The following is a 13,028-nucleotide window of genomic DNA, read 5'->3' as shown; positions in this document are numbered from 1 at the left end:
GAAACTAGAAATACTGATCAACTCAAGAGTGCAACCTAACTGAACTAGGAAATAGAAGACACACAGAGAACATAATAATGAATAAAATAGACTCAATTGTGTAAACAGAAAACACTGGGTCAGTGATCCAGGTACCCTGACACCTAAAGCATGGGATTTTTAATTAAATTTTCACTTGGACCACAGCTTATTAATTATATGTATTTATTTGTATCTATGTACTATATGTTGTTTTCCATAATACGTCAATATAGTGAACTTGGAAAGTGCTGACCGAGGTTCCATGCAGTCTGATTTTTGTGTTTATTTTTTGCACCATGACAAGTCAGACCCTTCTGAAAGAAAGCAGATTTAATTCACTGCACACACTTACATTAATTATTAATCATTTCTTCGACTTTTCCCATTCAAGTTTGAAAGAGTTTTTCTGTGGGCTTACCGGTCAAAATGTGAAATTCTTTTTGAAAATAAAATCCTCTCTAAAGATAGGGACTGTCCATACTATGAACTATTTGTTTTTAAATAAATGGTAAATGGTCTGGTTCAGTAGCACTTTTCTACAACTTTCCTCTTTTTTTTAATCTTTTTTTTAAGTGCGCTAACATTCCCACACATGCATACTTTGACTGACGCATCACAGATGGTGCAGCCAGGGATTGAACCACCAACCTTTTGATCAGTAGATGACCTGCTCTACTACCAAGTCATTATTGTTTATCCAGGTCTAAATTAATGAATGTGTCGAAAAGATTAGAACAAAATGCATGATTTTAAAGCAAACCTGAATTTGTTGGATGAAAATATTAAGCAAAGAACAACAGTGCTCACTGTTGGGTTTGATAATGTGTGCCACACCCAGACAAGTGATGTAGTCTAAACATGCATGTCATTGTTTTTGGTTAGGGTGGGGTTTTTTTTTTTAGGTATATACCTTTTTTTTTGGCATTCAGATATATATCCTTATATGCTGCCATGAGTATTTCCCCCTCATGATTTGGATTTCTTCTGTTAGTGTACAGTATAGTGGCCTTTGTTGAGTGTGATCCTTGTTAATCCTTGTTTTTATTTTAAGCCTGTGTTCTATTGTCATATATTCACCATAGATATGGTTTGTTTGTGTAAAGTGCTACAGCCTGAAGATAACCTCCTGGCTTCTTCCAACAGGAAGGGGTGTGCTGATATATTCACACAATGTATAGCACCATCTATAGCTCAGGTAATAGCATTTTTCTAGTCTTAGTAATCACCCAAAGCACTCCAGACTAACACCCAGATTTTACCCATAGATTTGGATAGCACTTCTTTCTGTACATTTCTACTTTTTCATCTAACTCATATGATTAACTAATTCAGAATCACCAGTTAACTCAAGACATGGCTTAAGACATGCATTTAGACTGTGTGAGGGAGCAAATCCCATACAAGTGCAGGGAGAACATGTAAATTTTTTACTTCTTATATTTATCTAATGGAAAAAGCAACTGAAATGGGAGAGAAATTCTGTGGAACTCCATAATCAACTGAAGTGTTTGGAACCGTCCAAGACTGTCATAGCCAGGAAAGGTGTGGTGTTTTTTCCACTTCAAAACAGGTGTGTCTCTATGAGTCATCATGCTACAAAACCAGTTTTTAATGGCAGTGAGTTTCCATCTTAGGGCAGCTACTGCCGTTGGCAATTTGGATTGGTTTAGCTAGGGAAAAAAAAAAGAATGTTGGCTGCAAAATACAGAAATAAAAGCAGCAGAATAAATGTTTTTGGCATGGTTAGATTGTTTTTGTCAAAACACAGGGAGGGGCCAGTCAACCAGATTCAGTGTTCTCACGTCCTGTTCCAGGAAGTTTCACAGTGTTTGTAGATTTTCAGTGAATACATTTGTAGTTTATTGTATGTTCATGTTATAGCTTTTAAACCTGTTGCCAGAAGCGTGTATTTTGACAACAGGAACACGATGACTAGGTACAAATTTCAATCTTGAAATTTTTTACACTATGATGAGCCCTTGCATGCAATAAGTTTGTTCCTGTTCCTGTATGTTCCTGGTATAAGTGCAGTAGAAAAACTGGGTGAAGTAGAGAAATCACATCATCAGTTGCCTTGTATTGTAAGGTAAAGACCCTGTAATGGGAAAGGCATGGTTAGCAATCATACTGAGCATAATACTCCGAAAGACAGTGACATTTAAACAATACTTAGTTGGTAACAAGAGGCCTGAAGTGTGCCAAGAAAGGATCCCCTACACCAGTATCACCGGTCTTCTGCTGTCCAGTTTTGGTGAGCACATATTGATTGTGGCTTCAGTTTCCTGTTCTTAGCTGGTCAGAAATACTCAGGTGAGCATATCTGGCAAAACAACCACACATTCAAAGTCCAGTAAATCTCCTTTCTTTGTCCTTTGTACCAGGTTAGATCATTACACGCGTGTTAGCTGGCTGAAGCAATTATAAGTATGCATGTAGGTTTCTGGCAGTGAATTATTCTGTTCTGTTCAGGGGCTGGTTGAAGTGGGTCAGAAATCATTGGATAGAGTCATGTGTTTCAGACTGGTTGAGAAAATGGTGCTTCAGTTGGCTGGGTTTTAAAGGGTTCCACCTATCAGTTGGCAAAGAGCTGTTTACTGTCATCAAGGGATAGTACCACAAACAACAGACTGGTGGGCTACTTATGCTTGTGCTGTGGTTGCTCCCTCTGTGAGTTCTGGAGAAGACAATAGTTATAACATCCAAAAAGCTAAAGTGAAACTAAGTTAAAGAAAAGTGAAAAGATGCCACTGCAACCACCATTTTTTGGAAGACTGCACACGTACACATTTGCGTAGGTTGCACGCTCCTTCACTCCAGAGTGCTTCACTCTGCATAGCCAAATACCTATGCAAATGACACAGTCACAGACAGAGACGGTGTGGTGTTTTCTTTCACTTGAAAACAGGTGTGTCTGTATGAGTCATGGTCCCAGAAAATGAAAGTGTCTATAACGTCAGTTAATGTCTATCTTAAACATCTATTTTCATGAATTCTGCATGAAAAATAATTTAAAAAAGACTATCAATAGGAGTAAAAAACACTTTTCACTGACACATAACAGGATGGTGAACGCATTAGAAAGTCAACTAGGCAGCCAGAGTCTGGAATGTCTGCTAGTGACTACCCATCAAAGCAATGTGCAAAAGTGAATTTCTTCCTGTATGGACATGCTTTTAGACATTCACTGTTAAATGAGTGACTAAATTAAAGGAGGGCGGTTCTTGCTGTCAAAAGGTCCACTGAATCTTTGGGAAGACCTAAACAAAAGGTTTTTGTGCCAAATGATGATCACACACTGAGTCAAATAGTCAAAAGTAGGACAAAAAATGTCTCAGAATCAGTTTCCTCACCAAATCCAGATTTTGTGCCTCCATTAATTACACTAAGATTGTTGTTGCTCTTTTGCAACCTATGGCCATTGGTCTTTGTAATTTATAAATATTTTATCATTATTATTTATTATTCATAATGGTCGTGATCAGAAGAAGAAGAATTTATTAATTATAATACATTGGGAATCTGCTTTATCACAGTAGCTAAAACATGAAAAACAATGAAATAAAAATAAAGAGACTGACTGAATAAAATAATGTGTAATTAAGTGACTTACTGAGAAAAAGTGATGTTCAAGTACATCAAGTAATGATGGGAACATTTTAATGGAACCAGAATGGTTCTACAACAAACATGAAAACACAGGGTGTAAGGACTGTGAGGTGTGTCTGTCTGGTTTTTCAGGTTAGGCCTTCTCTGTTACGTCCCCGATCCTCTTCCTTTGTCCTCTGTGCTTAACTAAGCTCCCTCCCCACTCGAGCTTTTACAACATTGCCTCTACAGTTTAAAGAAACCTGTTGTACATTACCATGTAAAATTACATATGCCACTCAAACAAAGATGATGTCTTTCACAGAAGACCTTTAAATTTTGTGTGGTTATGGTAGTCTTACAACATTATTTGAAAACAATGAAGTGATGATTTATGTAGAAATATACTTTACTGTAGCCCAATTATAAAACACTTACTTCTGCTCGACCACATTATCAATAAAAGTGCCATGTATTTTATAAATGAACTATAATGGCAAAAAGACAAAAAGACTGTAAAATATCTGTGTATGTATATAAAACATTATAAATAAATGCATATGTTAGAAGTTTTTAAAAGGCAAGGACACTGAAAAGTCTTATTATTAATTAATTATTAATCCTTATGATTAATTGCAGAACCCACAATATGTTTCTGTGTCATGTTACCAGCTTGTGTGGACTGAATTAATGTGATGTTTAGTTACACAACCACAGAAATGTTTGGACACATCTTCTCATTTAATGATTTTTCTTTATTTTCATGACTATTTACATCGTAGATTCTCACTGAAGCCATCAAAACTATGAATGAACACACATGGAATTATGTAGTAAACAAAAAAAGTGTGAAATAATTCAAACCATGTTTTATATTTTAGATTCTTCAGAATAGCCACCCTTTGCTTTGATTACTGCTTTGCACACTTGTGACATTGTCTTGGTGAGCTTCATGAGGTCGTCACCTGAAATGGTTTTCCAACAGTCTTGAAGGAGTTCACGGAGATGCTCAGCACTCTCCACTCTAGCAGTGGAGAAATTATATCCTTAAACTTAGTTACAGCACTTTCAGAAAGACATTTACTGTGATGGGTGAATGTATTGCCCACTGTTATGTAATCCGTTATTGTAAATTTAAATGTTATTAGGAAATAGACAGAAGTGGGTTTCAGGGAATACTGTTAAGTGTTCAGTTTTTATACCATATGTCAGAACAAGATCTAGAGTGTGATTGAAGTGGTGGGTGTTTTCTTTTACATACAGAGATAAGCCAGTTGTGTCTCATAATAGATTAAATGCTCATTTTCAGTATCTAAGTGAATGTTTGTGCACCCTATTTGTATATTATCTGCTGAGCACCAAATCAGATAAAACGTCTAAGAAATCAGATAGAAGCTCTGAGTAAGGGCCACGTGGATTATAGACAAATAATTATTGCATTTGTTAGGTTTTTAATCAGGGTGCAAAAGTCTAACCATTAGGCTTTGAAGTTAATTGAAACTCTGTCTGGGTCTTTGGTTGATTAATAAGCTGGAGTGGAACATTGCTGCCACCCACCTTTCTTGGCCTGTGCTTCAAGACCCAGTTTTCCCCAGAAAGTTTTTCAAATATCTATAAAGCCCACATCACTCTTTGTACACCACTTAGACAGACAGCAATTTAAGGAGAACATGCGGCTCCTGGCCTGATTGGAACTGTTTTGAGTCCCAGTTGTTTACACTGGGAATCATTAATGGTATTAAGACAATGATACCTGCTAGTTAGATGGCATGTATGTGTATGTATATAGATGTAAGCGTGTATGTGGAAATATGTGTGTGTATGCATGTACGGATGCAAATATGTATATATACATATATGTATGTATGTGCGTGTATGTTTGCAGGTGTATGTATAACTTGTACATATCTTTCTTGTGTAAATGTAAATTTGTCTGTTATTGTGTAAATACTTACGCAATTGTGTACTCCACAGACATGGACAGATGCCAAACTGCCTTTCACTGTTCTTGTAACAGTGACAATCAAAAGCTATTCTATTCTATTCTATTAGACAATGCTTTTTGTTTTTGTTTTCAAAAAGAAAAATACTAGTGCTAGTGCATACTAGCATTGTTGATACCAATACTGATACCTTTAACCTATAAATGCAGCTTATATAGGGGAGGACAGTGTATCACTCTTATCATGCTAGTGTCAATCCAGTACCAATACCAGCATTACTATTGATATTTGGATCAACTACCCACGTCTGTTCTACACACCTTTACCTCGTACAGAAGAAATGAAATTATTTTGTAACTTGTGTTTTTGATGTTGCCATAATCATTGTTTCCTGTGTCTGAAAATAAGTTCTGAAATAAGGCTAAACTTATCTGAATAAGTGAGGGTTAATTAGTTAATAATAAATATGTAAATTAACAACTATCTACTTACAAACAAGAATTAGAACTACTTTATTTCTATGAATAATTGGTTATGTAATGTAATGAGAATAGGTGGGTAGACTTTACATTTCTTTTAGCATTTCATAGCTTTTTTTTTTATTTTTTTAAAAAGGTACTATTTACTAAAAATATGTCCCTCTGTGAGTTCTGGAGAAGACAATAGTTACTTAAAATAAATAAATTGATGATTGACTGACTTGTTGATAGACTTATATATACTATATATATATATATATATATATATATATATATATATATATATATATATATATATATATATATATCTCATCATAGAAAAAAAAGTGTTCTTATGGCGTTTATTTGAGTGGATATAAATTGAAGTAATTTTGGACTAGGATACGACCTTCAGGGTGTAGACTAAACAAACATTTAAGACTGCTTTCTTTCAAATGCACAATAAAAAACAAAACAACCTTTCCACTAAAAAAATAGTTATTCAGCTACCGGTCTAGGTGGAGAATACAAGACAAAAAACAAAAAAATATATAGATAAGCAGAAAGCTATTTTTTACTGTAGTAAAATGACGACCACACTCAACCTACTCTGCTCTCCTCTACTCGACTAGACTCTGCTCCACTGGTGCTCCTGTGTAATCTCCCGTTTCTGTTGTGTTCTTCTTTATCATTTTTCTCTGTCTCCTGGCTGATACCTCGAAACTGCCTCCAATTAACTCACTTATGAGCAAATGACCAGTAACCTTCCTGCTGTTTAAGCGAGATACTTAAGACCAAATCAGTTGATGGCAGATTGCTGCACCAACTGTGATAGTGTTGTTTGGCTCCTATTGTTCTGTAGCTTAACACTGTTTCTTTGGATATGCTTACCTTGGACAATTTTGTGGACCAAATTGTAGAGAGATTTCTGTGGACTAACAGTCTGCCAGCTGCACTCTGAAAAATACCCACTTGGAATATTTCTATGTTTTGTTTTGTTTTTTCAAAATAAATCTATTAAACTTTTACTTATGTGACAAGTGTTTGAGGTTAGATCTGAATCTTGACAACTTTATATTTGTAATGTTGTCTGCTAGTAGGCTCATTGTCTTATTGGCCATTGTTGAAAATGTCCTAGCTTTTACTTCTTCTATATTTTTCTATATTTAAAGCTATCAGGCTATAATAGTATTACATTTATTGTTCAGACAAATTTTAATTTATGTATTCAAACTATACTGTATGTCAGACATAAGGTGTCTGAAAACTTGAGGAGTGGCCATATCAACAGTACATTTTTAAAAGAGTGAATTCAGTGGCTTGGTGAATAACACCAAAAAGGCCTGAAAGACTACAGAAGACACCTGAAGTATATGATTAAATAATTATTTCCATGGTTAAGAAAAACAATTTAACATCTGACCAAGTCAAGAACAATCTTGAGCAGGTAAGCGTATCATTGTCTACAATCAGTGCCATCTACAATCATTTATGTAAATAACAAAGGTTTCCATCTATGTAAGAATCAGCCCAGTCGTGGAAAACAATCTTTGTGCAGCTTGAGTTAAGACAAGGAGAAAAACAACTCAGTATCTGAAATGAAAAACATAATCCTTAAAACACGGTGGTATGGGCATGTATGGCTGCCAGTAGAACCAGGTCAGTAGTATTTATTGATGATGTGACTGTTACTAGAAGAATGAATTTGGAAGCACACAGACGTACAGTCTCTGCTCAGGTTGAGCCAAATGCTGAAAAAGTCATTGGATGGTGCAGAATAACCTAAAGCATATTGCAAAAACAAACCAAGAGTTTCTCACAGCAGAGAAATGGGATATTCTTCAATGGCCAAGTGTCTTGTTCTCACCCCAATATGCTATTATGCTATTATTTATTAAATAAAAAAACACAATGTAGAAAGACCCACAACAACCAGCAACTTAAGGTGGCTGTGAAAAAAAAGACCTTACATGACTGAACATGTATTACTTGTTTGGAAACCATTCAGGTGCCATGTTAACAGTTCACTGGAATTCTCTTCAGCGGAAAAGAACAAAGCTGTGACAGGTTGGTTGTTAAGTCTTGTTGCTTTTATGTAACATAACACTCATTTCCAAGAAGGAAGTGGATCAGCAGTTAATTTCATTTAATTATAGCTCTTCTGTGGAAGCCACACCGTCAACTACATCAAGAGATAAGATATAAAAACACACAAATATAACAACACTCTGTGGGTGCAGCTGAAACATCCTTAACCAGTACATATATGTATGTGTCATCAATGGAAGTCCCCCAGTATTGATAATGCCCTCGTTTAACCTATTAACTCTTCCACAGCATGCATTTTTAATTTCTCTTTGATATTTGGGCTGATTGGGACCCGATGAATGTAAAAACAAAGAATTACCTGATGTTTTTTAACCTGATTTTTGTTTCTAAGAAAAATGTGAGCTACATATGAGGGTATTTGTTCAAAATTTCGATAGAACAGTGGCAGTATAATGTCCTCGTAAGTGGATATCAGGCCGTTGTAGCGCAAATTGAGTATTTTGGTCTAAATAACCCAAAATGTGATGTCCACATATGTGGACGCCAGGTCCTAGGAGGATAATGATGAAATAATATTGGCAATGAATATTAAGTCTTATCTGTACAACTATATATTTTTTAAATATACGTGTAAAAATCTTTATGTATGTTATTCTTTTCAGCTCCATGTCTACTGTATAAATACATGTATGATTGCATAGATATATATACAAGATTGTGTCTGTGTGTACTGTATATGGCTGAGTCTGGGTCTGAGGTTTGCTGTGCCTTGACCCCTGTGGGACATTGTTATGGAGGGTGGAGGGTTGCCACTCCGTACCAAGCTCATCTGGTTGTTGGTGCTCTCCCGTTTCTTTGTCTTCTCCTCTCTTATTACGAGTATGACTTTTTTATAATCTGGATGGTAGGACATTGCTAAAAACTTTCATTTCTGTACAAATGTAGAAATGAAAAACATGAAAAACATTTTCACTTTGGTTCTGAATGCTGAAATGAACAAGGGAGTTAGGGGAGGGAACATAAACCCTGCATGTATTAAGTGAACATTTTTAGTGCGTGTATAGCACCATCTTGTGCCAGTACAAAATGCGATGTCACTGGATTTGTTTGGTGCACCAGTGGTACACTGGACTGGCAAGCTGGAATCAGACAGTGTTTGATTTTTCAGCAGGAAACTGACTGAATTTTTGATTGGTAAATTTAGATATCCCTTCATTTTTCTACTCATTTATTCACTGAGGTTGTCAACCAGCAAACTGCTCTTTAAATCCATTTTCTAAATTATTGTCCACAATAGGATCAGATATGAGAATTAACAGGGGATACTCATTGGCTGACCACAAGCAAATGCCTTCCCAGTGAATTCTAAAAACAGATATCAGTCTCATAGTGCCTACTGACATTGATATTTTACATTACCGCCATCTTGTGATTGTCTCTAGAAGTCAGCTAGACCAAAAGCTGTGGGTGTGTCTGTTCCCTGTTAAAGGCTGGAACAAAGGCAAGGTGAGAGGGGAGCTGCATTTTATGTCTGCTTGCATATGCCCATTATAAATAAACCTGTCCTCTTTAACAAGAGGCTGAAAAGAGACCAGTGTGTTAGAGGTTGCCCCTGTCTCTGCTTTCACTGCTTTGACATCAGTTACTATTTGTGCATTATCGTGTACATGCGCAGATGTGTATATGCAAATGCAAGTAGAAGGACAAATTACTCTGTATTTTTTCATCTCAGGTAATGCAAACATGTCAACATGCTTAAGAACAGTGTTAAAAAAACAGTTGAATGTACAATAAAATACTTGCAGCTGTGGTTGCCAGAACATCACTGTAAAAATATTTTACAACACATAAGAATTTACAGATGGCTGGCTGGCATAGGTTTTGCAGTCAACAACTGCTTATGGCAAATGACAGTAAAAAACAGATAAAGCCAACTGTAAACTAAGACACATGGTTAAACTTTAAGTTTTTACATTTACATATTCTCTCTAAAACATATTCAACTGATCCAACTGCTTGTCCAATGCAGATAAGGATAAATAAGTGGTGAGGTTTTGTTTAAAACAACATGCCTGCAAACATAATAAACAAACATGACAAAAACTAGCCACTTGCCAAGGAACAACTGGAAGAACTGATCCAAGCAGTCCTTCTTCCAAAGAAGGTGGCTGTCATGAAATGCAATGAAATGAAACTCAACACTTGTGGCTAAAGGAAATGAAGCAGCTGACCAGGCAGAAAAAATGGAGGTCATGGTGGAAGAATAGTGGCACCAACAAAACTCTGTCAGCTTTTAATCAAGCAAGTGCATGTCAATAAAAAGCTAACTCAAAGAAATATGGAGGAGTTGTGGCAGCACATTGTGGGTAACTGCTTAGCTGAGTGTGTGTGATTTTTAAGAGACTGTGAGGCCTGTGTTTGAAAAACACGCAAAGGATTTCAGTGAGACATCTGCAACAGTCTAGTTCATCCACTAGCTGTACAAGGTATTTGTTATAATTGTCTTGTAATATTGCACAAATTTGTAATCTATGGTGTTCTAATTATTTTATAAGTTAATTTCGAATGCACAAGACTATAAGGTTATTCCTCTAGGATCTCCTAAGTGGCAGGCGGCCAAGAGGTAATTTTTGTTAAAACACATGTTACTTTTAAATGACTGAAGTGCCTAAAGCGTTTGTGTTTTATGTTTGTAGTTTTCACAGTGTTCAAAAATAATAAAAGCGAAGCGCCCTTCTTGAAGAAGCAGTGCTGTGTTGTCATTTTGGAGATACAGTGAAAACTCGCCCTAGCCCGAGCTGGTGAGAAGCTCATTAAGACGATGGCAGCAGCAGTGAGTGACAGTACAGCGGTGCGACACAAGAGGGCGCTCACTGTTCACAAACAGCCAAGCACAGCAGCAACAACTTTGTGTAACTGGATTGAGGTGGAAATTAACAAAGGGCAGTGTTTAAAGTAGAATAACAGTGGTTAAATTCAAGTTTAAAGATCCACAATAAGTTTCTATAACACATTTGTCAAAGGTTACTTAATTTCTACTGTATTTCAAAGTGATGCTTTGTAGTTTAGGAAAGAGTTTTGTGTGTTTGCTTAAGGTCAAACTACATGTGAAGTTTACAAAGTTCTTTAAGTTAAAGTACATCTGCATTAAGAGTGAAGCTCATTATAGCTAAAGTATACAGTAATAGTAATCCTAAAGTAATACTTGAGTTACATATAATAAGTTAAAAATTTAAAGAAGTATTTTGAAATCTAAACATAATGCATTGACTGACATTTAACTAGACTAACAAGATGGTTGACAATGATCATGAGGAGCACTGTGCTGCTCCACTTACTGAAGTGGAAGAAAATGATGCTGAGCAACTTACAAAACGGCAGACCGTTTTGTAAAAGTGAAAGAGTAAGAACTAACTGAAAAGGGTAAAAAGCTTCAAGAGAAGAAACTTGAAAACCTCCAATACAGATATGCTGTTGTTTTTGGAAAATGGAGATATGAAGCAAGATTGAGCAAAGTAATATTAAGAAAAGAAGTTTCAGAGAACGAATTGAATGAGCTGATTAACAACGCAAATATCACCTGCGAAGATGTACAAACCATTTATGAACAAATACACCAAATACAAACCCCTGATGCAGACGCAAGGCACAAAATAGATGCATGTACATCACTTTCCTCATTCATTGTTAAAAGAGCTGAAAAACAGTCAAAGGCTAGATGTTGGGCTGTGCTTAGGATCTGAAAGTATTAAAGCAAGGTCAAAATCACGAAAGTCTAAAAGTGGTTCAGGTCAGTTATACTCACAAACAATCAAAGCAATGGAAGCAGAGGTTGAAGTAGCTGCATTTCAAGGAAAATTAGAAGTTATGCAAGAGCAAGAAAGGGAAGCAGCTGAGCTACAAAAATCGGAACATGAAAACTTGGAAAGGCAGCAAGCAATGGAAAAGCAGTGCAGAGAGATCGAACGCTTGGAAGACGTTAAAAAATTTAATGCTACAAGAGCTAAAGCAAAAGTTTATGAGGAAGCTGAAAGTATTTCTGAAAGTCAGACTTTGCTGCACAGCATTAAAACAGAGAGGGAATCCCAGCAATCCCTGTCCCACCACACATTCGTTTTCAAATTCTAAATACAACCCAAGTTCATAATACTACAAGCCCATAATACTACAGAACCTACATTGTTCACTGATGACCCTCTGAAGTCCAAAGACTGGCACTTGTCATTTATAACCTTGATTGAAAGAAAAAACAATCCAAAGAATGAAAGACACTATTATCTCAGGAAGACTCGTGGCTGTTGCCTGAACCTGGTGAACACCATTCATGTGGGCATGAACTCGAGGGTCCTTGGCTGCTTGAGCCTGAGAAGCATCCTGAGCTGGTTGTGTGTGCTGCGCAGCTACAGCTAGCTCTGTCTCTCCCAGAGTTTTCCGCACCATCTGGTCCTGCTTTGTCTCCGCCAGAGGTCTGCGCACAGCCACCTGGTCCATCTCTGTCCGAACCAGTGATTACCGCACTGCCCTGTCCAGCTCTGTTAGAGGGTTCCTGTCATTGTCAACATCGGCCTCAAGCCAAGCCACCCGAGGGTCTCCAGAACTGATTTGTCACTGCTGCTTTCAGTGCAGTTAGTCTCCTGAACTGTTACGTCTCTGTCGCCGCCTTCCTGGTCAGCCTCCAGAACTGTTTCATCGCTGCTCCTTTCCATGCAGTTGCCCTCCTGAACTGTTATGTCTCTGTCAGTGGCCTCCCAGTCAGCCTGCAGAGCTGCGTCTTTTCCGCCACTGGCCATGTAGCTTAATAATTTGTATTTCTAGTTCTGAGTTTCTTGTTCACTTAGTCTGTTCCCTTTTGTGCTTCACTGCGTAGTCTGCATTGTAGGGACTAACCCGTTATTAAGGAACGCGTTACAGTAACTACGTTATTATTGTGGTAACGAGCACGGTAACTACTTATTATGCCAAAATCAGGAGC

This window comes from Oreochromis aureus, linkage group 17, assembly GCF_013358895.1.
Source record: "Oreochromis aureus strain Israel breed Guangdong linkage group 17, ZZ_aureus, whole genome shotgun sequence".
Classification (NCBI taxonomy): Eukaryota; Metazoa; Chordata; class Actinopteri; order Cichliformes; family Cichlidae; genus Oreochromis; species Oreochromis aureus.
This window is presented reverse-complemented; position numbering follows the sequence as displayed.